This window comes from Octodon degus, unplaced genomic scaffold, assembly GCF_000260255.1.
Source record: "Octodon degus isolate 3935 unplaced genomic scaffold, OctDeg1.0 scaffold00038, whole genome shotgun sequence".
NCBI lineage: Eukaryota > Metazoa > Chordata > Mammalia > Rodentia > Octodontidae > Octodon > Octodon degus.
This window is the reverse complement of record NW_004524614.1, coordinates 17,228,594-17,239,014: the sequence shown is the minus strand read 5'-3', so window position 1 is coordinate 17,239,014 and position 10,421 is coordinate 17,228,594. Positions and strand designations below refer to the sequence as shown.

General features: G+C 36.4%; 1 pseudogene; it reads left to right on the top strand.

The window, feature by feature from the left end:
* Window positions 1–5,438: 5,438 nt before the first annotated feature.
* On the top strand, window positions 5,439–7,221 carry LOC101568252 (annotated as a pseudogene).
* Window positions 7,222–10,421: the final 3,200 nt, after the last annotated feature.

Genomic DNA, 10,421 nt, shown 5'->3' with positions numbered 1-10,421 from the left:
CGCCAGGCTTGGCCTTCATCTTACACAGTGCCGACTGCTTTTGTGTTTTGATTTTTGAAACCAAAGTGTCGTGGATGTGGAAAGCATTCTTTTTTAACTACAAGTATTTCTGTCCTTATTTGTAGTACGGCAATCCACGTGTAAGCTCGGCTGTGAGGACCCCAGTCCAGCCGGCAGGTTAGGGCGGAAGTAGCTGTAGGGGAGCTGGGCAAGTATCGTGAGACGTACCTGGCGGGCGGGGCGGCGCGGAATTGGCTGGATGGGCTCGCTGTCGCTACGGCAACCAGTACGCCGCGCGGCTGAGCTGATGCCCGAGGAGTCTTAACTTCTCAACTGTTTTCTTCTTTCTTTACAGTAAACCAATCCGGTTATACCTTTTATATTACTAATGTTTTCTCATTATTACTTATTCTGAAAGAGTGACCAGTCACTGATTTTCACAAATTTTCTTGGAGTTACCGAGAATTAATGTTGAGTACGAAAGGTCCTGCTCAATGACTTGAGACAGATTAGATGCCAGCTCTGGACAGACTTGGAGCTAGTTGGGAAGGCGGAATAGGAGGCTTGGGCGGCGCACGACGTTAGCTGGCGGGACTAGAGCCGGTGCGTGGCTGCTACGCGTGGGCCACGTTCACTCAATTTAAAAACAGGCTTTAAATTCGTTTCTGTGCTGGACACCAAGCGTGAACTCAGAACAATACCAGTTGGGGTCACTTCTGTGGGATTTAACAACTGGTGGTACCTGTATGAGGAAAGAAGGCCGTTTTCTAACTTTTATCATGAATCTAAGTATCTGCCCGTGAAATGTACATCTCTTTCACGATAGGTGCTTTTTAAAGAAAGTCTGTAATGAATAGATGAAAAAGGAATCGAGTATTTAAACGTCTAGATAATCTTTAGAAAATGCATTACATTCTTAGGGAGATAATTTACAGAGACGAATATGAAACAGATCTGGTCTAGGTGCTGAAGGCTAATTTTATCTTTGCTATCGTTTTGTAGCCTACTGATTATGGTGAGATCTCTCAAAAGAAGCCAGACTGGTTCTGATGGAAGCAAAATAGAGCTCAAGTACTGTGAAGACAGTTGTCTTCTTTTGTAAAATTGTAGGAGTTGCCAAATATAGACATAGAGGCAAATATCTACGAGCAGGTTTGGGTATCAATAGTTCTAGCTTTAATTCCTAAAACTATAGAATCAGTGTGCAGGACCAAGAAATGCAATGACGTCTACCCAGTGTGAGCCAGTCAAGTAACAAGAAATAAATATCCATACACATAGCCTTTCTAAGGATGTGTGTGTGTAAATATATAAATAAAATTTGTATCCTGTTATTTACAGTTAGCTTTCTGCTCATGGATAAAATGTAACAAAAAGAAAAACATACTTTGATTAGACAATTTTTACTGTATATATATACAAAGTAGTGAAAATGGTGTTTAACTCCAAGCAGTGTACTCAGATTCTGGTGCCACTTCAGAAAATACTTTCATATAACATTTCAAAATAATAAGAGAAAAGTAGTATTCTCAGAAGATATGAAAACATACATATTTCTAAATATTCAATTTTTTTCCATCGCAGTTCCCCATTTCTGTGCCTATATGTCTCCTGGAATTCATAGCATAATTTCTAGAGCCTTCTGATTTTTCCCCTGATACCAGAAAGAAGTTATATATGGATTCATTTATACAGATATTTTAGTTTTTAAAGGCATTTGCAATTGGCAACTTTTATAGCAAAAGAGGGATCTTCTAGTTTGCTGAAAAGTTAAAATGCTGAAGTGAATTTAATGAATGTAAACAGAAGCTAACTCTAGTGCAAATTTAGAAGGTAATTGGCAAATGTAACATTTTAACACAACAAACAGCATGAATGGCCCAATGTGTTTTGGAAGAGATCCCAATTAGCATCATGAAGAGGTAGAAATGACTGTAGAAGTAAACACTGGACTATAATAGATCTCATTAAATGTCAGTGAAATGTGCTAATATTCTTTTGCAACAATTTGTAAATTTCTCATTATTGTAATGAGTAAGAAGAAAATTTAAATTATAATAAACACTTAAGGAACCATAAAGATCATCTCACTGATTGTTTCTACATATAGTCTTAAATAAAGTAAAACATGCCACATTTGTTTACCAAAAGCAAATGTACTGTTTTTTCTTCTTTTGCACCTTATTGTTACCGTGTGTATTCGTATAGATAGAACTATCTGATAATCTAATTATGTAATCCTTAAAACTTTATACTAGGATGTCTTGGATCTTCCACTCCAAATACTTTATAATACAGGAGAAAATTAAATAATTTTGTATAAAAGGTACAATTTTATAATGCCTTAATTTTATCTTTTAATTTTATTACTATTTCCCTCATAATCCTTTAAAAGGCATTCATATTGTGGCAATAATAATAATAATGTCCCAAAATTGATCAATATTTCACATGTTCTTACTCATTTGTGGGAATAGTCACTCTTCCAGGATAATGGAGTGAATGGAATATGGTTACTAGAGACTGAAAATGGTAGAGGGGAAGCAGACAGAAAGCAGTTTATTTAGATGTAGAACTACAGTGAATAAATTACTTTTGGTTCTTTAGCACAGTAGAGTAACTAGATCAAAATAATCTGAGACATATTCCAAAATCAGAGCACAAAAGAGTATGAAATTCCAGAAACTTCAAATGATTAATAGTTAAAGAGAAAAAGCTTATTGCCTTGATTTTTTGATTGCTCATGTTATGTGTGGAATTATTTTCATGTACCCCATAAAAGTGTATAGATATTATGTGTTAATGAAAATATAATAAACTATATCAAGATTTGTTTTGCTGTGTATTATGTCAATTATTTTGCATAAGTGAAATCGCAAAACATTGACTTTAAATTTGATTAAGGATAGACTGTAGTTCAGTGACAGAAATCTTTGCCAAGGGGAGAGTTGATATACTGGACAGAAATACCTGGAAATTCATAAATGCTGTGTTAATCATGAAGGCTAGGACTATGTAATTTTAAAAGAACAGACACACAGACAATGTCTAAGCCTAATAAGGTCAGTTAAATCCTTTCACAGGATTGCATCATTAAATATCCTGTAGGTGCTTAGGATGTTTACAGGTCCATCCCAAATATTTCCAAACTTAATGAAAGAGACGAAAGACAAACAGGAAGTCAATGATGATGTGAGGCTCAGTCACAAAACTTATGATATTTTAAACACAAAGTTGTTAAATTGGCAAAAATCATTTTAAATTGCAAAAAGCAGACAACAGTCATATATACTTAAAAGTTCTAAACATTATGAGAATTATATATTTAATCATTTGTTACAAAAGTAGATCTGGTAGGTCTATTCCAGACAGGTTTGCTTCTTCCATACATATATTTACCTTTCTAGCAGCATTATGAAGTTGTAACAGCTTAAGTTATATCATTACGTATCAGTTCTTTGAGGTAGGAAATACTGTTATCCATATATCATGGACAGGGAAGCTAAAAAATAGGCTGAGTAATTTTTTCAAGTTAACACTAGTCTTCAAAATGACAGGCTCTAAATCTACCAGTCAACTTGCTAATGTAATTCTCAAGCCATGGATATTCCACTTTTTATACTTTAGATTTCAAGTCAGTCTGAATTTTGAGAATCATGCAAGATACAAGTTATTATTTTTATATAATTAGAGAAACACTTTGTGTTATGTTGAAAGGGAACTCAGAGATAATCTGCATTGTCAGTAAAGACAGTACCACTCCAGAAGGTTCCGGAAATGTCTCAGGGCATTGTGTGTTGCTAAAATGATAGAGTACAAAAGTGACTTATAGAAGCTAATTCAAAATTTTGAACAACAGGGCCAGTGAGATAGCTCAGCAGTCTAAAGTACCTGTTTAGGCAAGCTTAGGCAAAGCGCAGGGACCATGGTTCAATCCCTGGCACCACATGCCACACCAGCCCCACTAGTGTAAGTTACTGAGGATTCCTGAAGTGAGGGCACAATCTTCTGCCCAAATTATGGGACACAGTGGGAAAGAAGAGTGAAAACTAAGTGGAAGTTATGACAATGATTCTGGGATGATTATCTCGCGGGGACAGAAAAGTCCCGAATCTCTAGCCAGGCAACATATATTAGCCAGGGTAGGGGAAGGTGCATGGTGCTTTTCCTGGGACAGAGTAGAGGCAGTGGTAGAATGGACAAGTTCAGCATTGTAAAGGGGAAAAAGCCACGACCCATCCCCACTCCTGGGTGTTAATCTCCTTGTTCCAGAAAAAGCGACACTTCCACATTTTAAAACTGGCCCACAAGGCAGGCAGTGTAAGGAGACCCTAGGAAAGACACTATATCAGGTTCTAAATCATGGCCACCAACGCAACATAATTGAGAAAAGATTTACCTTTCATTTTTTTCGTGATATTTTCCAAGACTTCCTGAGCTTTTTTAAAATTTTCTTTTCCCTGTAGTGGAAATCAAACTCAGGACCTTGCACATGCCAGGCAGGTGCTTATGCCACTGAGCTTAGCGTTTTGATAGATCAGGATATCAATACCTATATGAGTCATAACATTTACATTCTTAGTTCAACCAAGCTGTGTGAGGATGTCTTTTGTGGCAATCATATTGATGTTAACTTTACATCTTGGTTTCAGATATTAACCAATTGAACATGACTGTATAACTTCTCTACATAGGCATGATATAGAACATATTGAAATGATATCACATGACTAAAATTTACTTTTACATTCTTATATTACAGAGAGGACAGAGCATATGTTTTAAAAAATTTTATTTATAATCTGTTGTAATCCAAGCATAAATATTTAAAATACAAATGAATCATGTTTCTAAATGTGGGGTAGCATATAGACTTTAGCCAAATGCCATTTTTACATAAAAACAGTCCCAAAAGTAATCCACTGAAGAGCATCCACTTATGCAGTTAAGATGTGCCCCGTTAAGCTATGCAGGAGAGGCAGAGCTGAGGGCGGCGGGGGTGTGAGTGTGGGGTGCAGTTCTCGTTTTTTATTTTTTTTTAAGTTCTTAATACTAGAACTTAATGTATCACTCTCACATTAATCTATTGGATAATTATCTCCTAATTTATCCATTTTATAGTAGAAATTAAATTCTAAAAGAAGTCAGATGCCATCTAAGTCTATACAAGCCTGTGCAAGCTTCACTCTCTTAAGAAGGTATCATTTGTGATGATGGCAAACAATAATCAAAGACATTTAGGTAATAAAATGAGAATATATAAGATAATAAATTTTCAGTTCAGGGGAGATTTAAAAACTTTAAAAAAGCACGAAGATATGGATGAATCAACATGTTATTTAGAAAAAGTTTATGGCACCCAGTGGTGGCATATGGCCAGGCAGCAGAGGGCAGATTAAAAATCAGGAAATATAAACCAATGCACACTGTTTCTTCACATGGAGAGCCAAGCCCATAATACAATGGGAGCTTGCTCTTGTAAGGCTGAGCCTCAGGAATTATTGGAACAAACTGACATCACCGTGAATAACAAAAGGCTGGACTGGGAAAGAAAGACGAGGGCTTTGGAGGCACAATTAGGTCTTTGCAATCATATGCTGGCAAATGCACAGACTCTTTTGGATCAGAAAGGTCAAGAGGTAGGGCTACTTCGACAGAAGTTGGGCAGCCTGGATAAATGTAATGTAGCAATGAATCAGGATTACAAAGGACAGCTTCAATCTCTAAAAGCTCAGTTGTCCCAACTAATAAACAACTTTGAAGACCTGAGCTTACATCAGAAATAAAGTAAAATTCACCAAAAAGAATTTGTCTGACAAAGAAAAATAACCTTTGAACTGAGCAATTTGAACTTGAAATTAGAGGACTTTAAAGCAAATTCAAGAGAATGGAATAAACCAGAGATACTGTATTAGACTCATCTGGCATTTTTAGATGCTCAACAAAGATTAATATCCAAAAAGTGTAATCAATTTCAGAAGCAGACACAAAAATACCAAACTCAACTAAATGACGAAAAAACGTGCATAGAAGGCCGAAGCTCTGAAACTCCTGGCTTCCTGTGTCAGTAAGATCCCGGCTGGCAAACTAGTGAAAGAGATGAATTCATTATTGAAAAATTAAACTGGCTGTGAGTAAAATAGCATTAAGTAGGAATAAGTTACCAGATCAAAATCACAACCTTTTACACGAACTGAAATTGTAGCAATGACAGAGCTGAGCCGTGAAAGCAGGGCTCTCAGAAGAGCAAAAGGAACTTCAGTCACATGATGCTCTCTTGAGAATTCTAGAAATGGAATGACTGCAGTACACAGAGAAATATTAAACACAGGAGAGTGCCAAAATCCTCAAGAAAATAAGGAGATTTGAATCATCTTATTTATTTTCTATTTGAAGAAACAGAAAGGAAGCAGAAAGAGCTATTCTCAGTGATCCAGGATCAACCAAATCAAGAAAAAGAATTAAGCAAGATTAGGAGCCAGCCCTATAAGGAAGAAGAGAACCCCACTCTGAGCAGGAATGAATGAGAAATGAAATCTCTAACTTCACAGAGCAGCTTCACAGAAGGAGGTCACCATAGCAACTATGATACAGAAAGTTGCCCTGTTGGAAAGACAGTTAAACACAGAATTAGAAATAAAAGAAAAATATCAGTGAAACAAAAGTCCTCAGGTACAAGATGTAAACCTGTAAGAACATAGAACACACATCTGAAAGGAACAGCGGGATATTTAGACCCAGGATGCACACGAGCACGCACTTCAGTAACGGGTGCCTACAAACATACATTTATCAGCAAACCAGAATATGAGGATGACAAACTCCCACATGATCTTGCAAAACTTCATGTCAATGGAAAATTAGAATGGCCTTCTCAGAGCACCTGAGAAAAAGCAGGAATATATGCCTATAAAAGCCAAGTAAAATGGGAACAATTGAGATAGATGCGGCCAAGATTGTGAGTCAAATAGATTCTAACACCGCCATAACCATCTTTGGAATTTCAAACCAAAAAAACCAACAAGTCCACTAGCCAGTGATGGTGAAGTTTTGTCACAGTTTCCCCCAGATGTGTACTTCCTGGCATCTTTGGCTGCACAGCATTTCCTACTGGAAGAAAAGAAGCAAGCGAAAGAACTTGAAAAGCTTCAAAATACACATAGTGGGGAACTGCAAAGGTGTACAGAATTTACTCTTAATAAACACACCGCACTAAAATAAATAGATATCTATGGGCTTCTAGATTTTTGTTGACCCTCAAAAAAGCTCTGGCAAAATATTTACAAAACTGATTAATAAAAATGAGAAGTTTCAGGTTACTCTCCTGAGTAAATAATTTCCATAAATTAGCTTTTGAAAATGCTAAATATATTGTTTGATAAGGCTCCTTGTATCTCTACACAAACATACATTTTTCTGCTGTAGAGTTACTGTGCAATAAACAGGACTACTCCAAAAGATTTTTTCCCAATCCAGGGAATAGTGTAAAATTTTCCACTTGAATCATGTATACTAAAAGCCCATTTCTTGTGCAACAATACAAAATTAGGGAAGGGGAAGTGTTATATTTGAGCTACATTCCAAATATGGATGAATGAATCAAATCTTATGTACTAGATGTGGAAACCAAGGGTTTTTATTAAAGTGAAAAATATTTCAACATTTTAAGCTATGGAAAATTTATTTTATTAAAAAAATAGATTTGCTTTTCTTACTTTCACTTTTATAACCGCTACCTAGTGAAGGACCTGAGAGACTGTATAAAAGCCAAAAGGGGCAAAGATACTGTGAAGGGGAAAGAAACTGCTCAAAGGGAAGGAACAACTAGAATGAAGGAAAGGAGAAAAGAAAGAAAGAGGGAAAAGAAGATATGGAAACACACACACACACACACACACACACACACACACAGGATAGCTTGAATAATTGTACTGCTGATTTCTACTGGTCTTTTGAAAGGAACAATTGATGCTTAAAGTTTTTTTTCTTTTATTTATTTTTTTTGTCCAATTTTGCAAATTTTCTAACTGATAATCTGAAAAACTAATTTGAAGATAACAATGTGGAATAGAACAACCATTGTTGAATTCTTACCATTTTGTTTAGTGAAATTCTGTATCGTAAGTTTTTATTATTGATCATTTCATGGACCTGAACAAGTTAAAGCAAATAAAAAGCATTACTATTGCTACATTTTTCTTTATAATTATTTCTATTTTTAATATAATAAAGGAATTCAGAATTCAATGGATTTAAACGTAAGTGCCTAGTTTGTATAGAGCAGTAATAACATGGAGATAGTAAATTTAAATTACACAGCATAATGTTAATTCAATATCTTATTATTTTAAAAATATGATCTATATCTATATCTGTACCAACTTCAGGGATATCTCAGTTCACAAATTTAATTTCTTCCAAGATTTTGGCAAAGTTGGCCACACTTGTGTTCGTGTTGGGAAGATGGCCGTAGTCCTGTTTTTCACTGAGGTAGAGCTTGCAAAAAATCCAAAATTTTACCAGACACTTTTGTTTGCAAACCAGACTGTTTGCAATCAAAAATATTCATGAACTGAAGTGTCACTGTATATACAAAGATTTTTAAAAATTCAAAATATGTCTTAGAACTTTCAGGTTTTTTTCTCTTTTTAAAAGAAACAAATTTAACATACTGGAAGAGAAGACAAAATATCATTAGGTGACAAGTGCCATTTTCCTGTGAAGAATGAGGAGTACTATTCACATCAGAAGACAAGAATGGAAATATATGTAATTCCATTTACTACTTTATTATTTTATTTTATGTTTATTTTTAACATATTTTTAATCATGTATTTGTCTGTTTATTTCTATATTTGGTACAGTGTCTCACTACGCAGCTGAGACTTGTGGTGATCCTCCTGTTTTAGCCTCTCCAGTGCTGGGATTATAGGTGTGCTCCACCATGCCCAGTTTTGGTGGCCAGCACAGTGCCCTCTGGGTTCTGGGCCCAAAAGGCATGTGGTACTGAGAATCAAGCCCAGGTCCTCCCACTTGCCAGGCAAGCAACAGAAGCACTAACCATTTCTTTGAATGAACTAATATATTTTTACAGTACTTTTATAAAAAGGCTTTCTCCCTTAGTGTAGTTTGCTACAATAGAAATATCCCTCGCAGTTCTGGAGACAGGAAAGTCCAAGACCGAGGCTCCAGATGATCTGGTGCCTGGTGAGGCCCCAACTCCTGGTGGGGGAAAGGCATTGGTGAGAAAGAGTTATCCCATGTTTGTTCATGTAAGGCCGCTAGTCCATTGCACCCAATGGAAACCCCACTCTCCTAACCTAGTATCTTCCTAAAGGCCCCACTCCCTAATACATTACTGTGAAGGCTAGGATTTCCATATATGAATCTGAGGATGTGTAAATGATCGGTCTATAACCTCATGCAGCATTTTTCATTTAAACTTAGAACAAACGTGTGAAGTCAGTAAGGCGAGACTTATCATCCTGGAACCCAGAGCTCTCATCAGAAGTGTATTCAGAATCATGGCAAACACAAAAGCCAGAAAGGAGACCCTGGCTTCTGGTTTCTGGTGCCAGCTCTCACTGCTTCCCAATGTCACTGCTCAGATGCAAGCCACAGTGTACAAAGAGCTGCATCCCTAGGAGCCATGTTTGATGACAAACAGTTAGAGGGGTGCCTAGCCTTTAGGGTACCTAAGAAGACCTCAAGTAAGGACCATAAGAGGATTTATGGCACTTTTAAGTTATTTAGTAATTTCTAGCCTGAACACAGAGAAAATAAAATATTTTTCCATGATATCTTTAGAAGATAGGAGAAAAGTTTCATCTAGGACAAAAAGACAGTCCATAACCAATTCTGAAAACTTCATATACCTAAAGTGCCAGTTAATCTCTTTAGGGTAAAGGTGGGTGAAAGTTGTTTGATTAAATAAAGACAGCGTTATTCAAATTTAGAAGAAACAAGAAAACATGAATGTGAAGTATTTCCAGGACCAATGGTAATTTTGCCCCTATAGATTATTATATCAAGTCCATAAATAAAATTTGTTTTAAGTTACTACCCCAGGGCTGGGGAGATAGATTGGAAGACTAAGTACCTGCCTGGAAAGCACAAGGATTCGGGTTTGATTCCCAGTACTGCATGCCGTGCTGGCTTTGGAATCCTGAGTGTGCCGTGCTGGCCACCAAAACCAAGAGTGGGGGTGTGCTCCTGTACTCCCAGGGCTGGGGAGGCTGAGACAGGAGGATCACTGGGAGTCCAAGCTGTGTAGTGAGACCCTGTACCAAATAAATAAATAAAAGATTTAAAAAAACCAAAATTAAATTAATACACCAGAATTCTACTTAATACCAACCTTTTTATTTTTTTATTTTTTTTATTTTTTTTCTACAGTTTTATTGATAAACATATAGCAATGA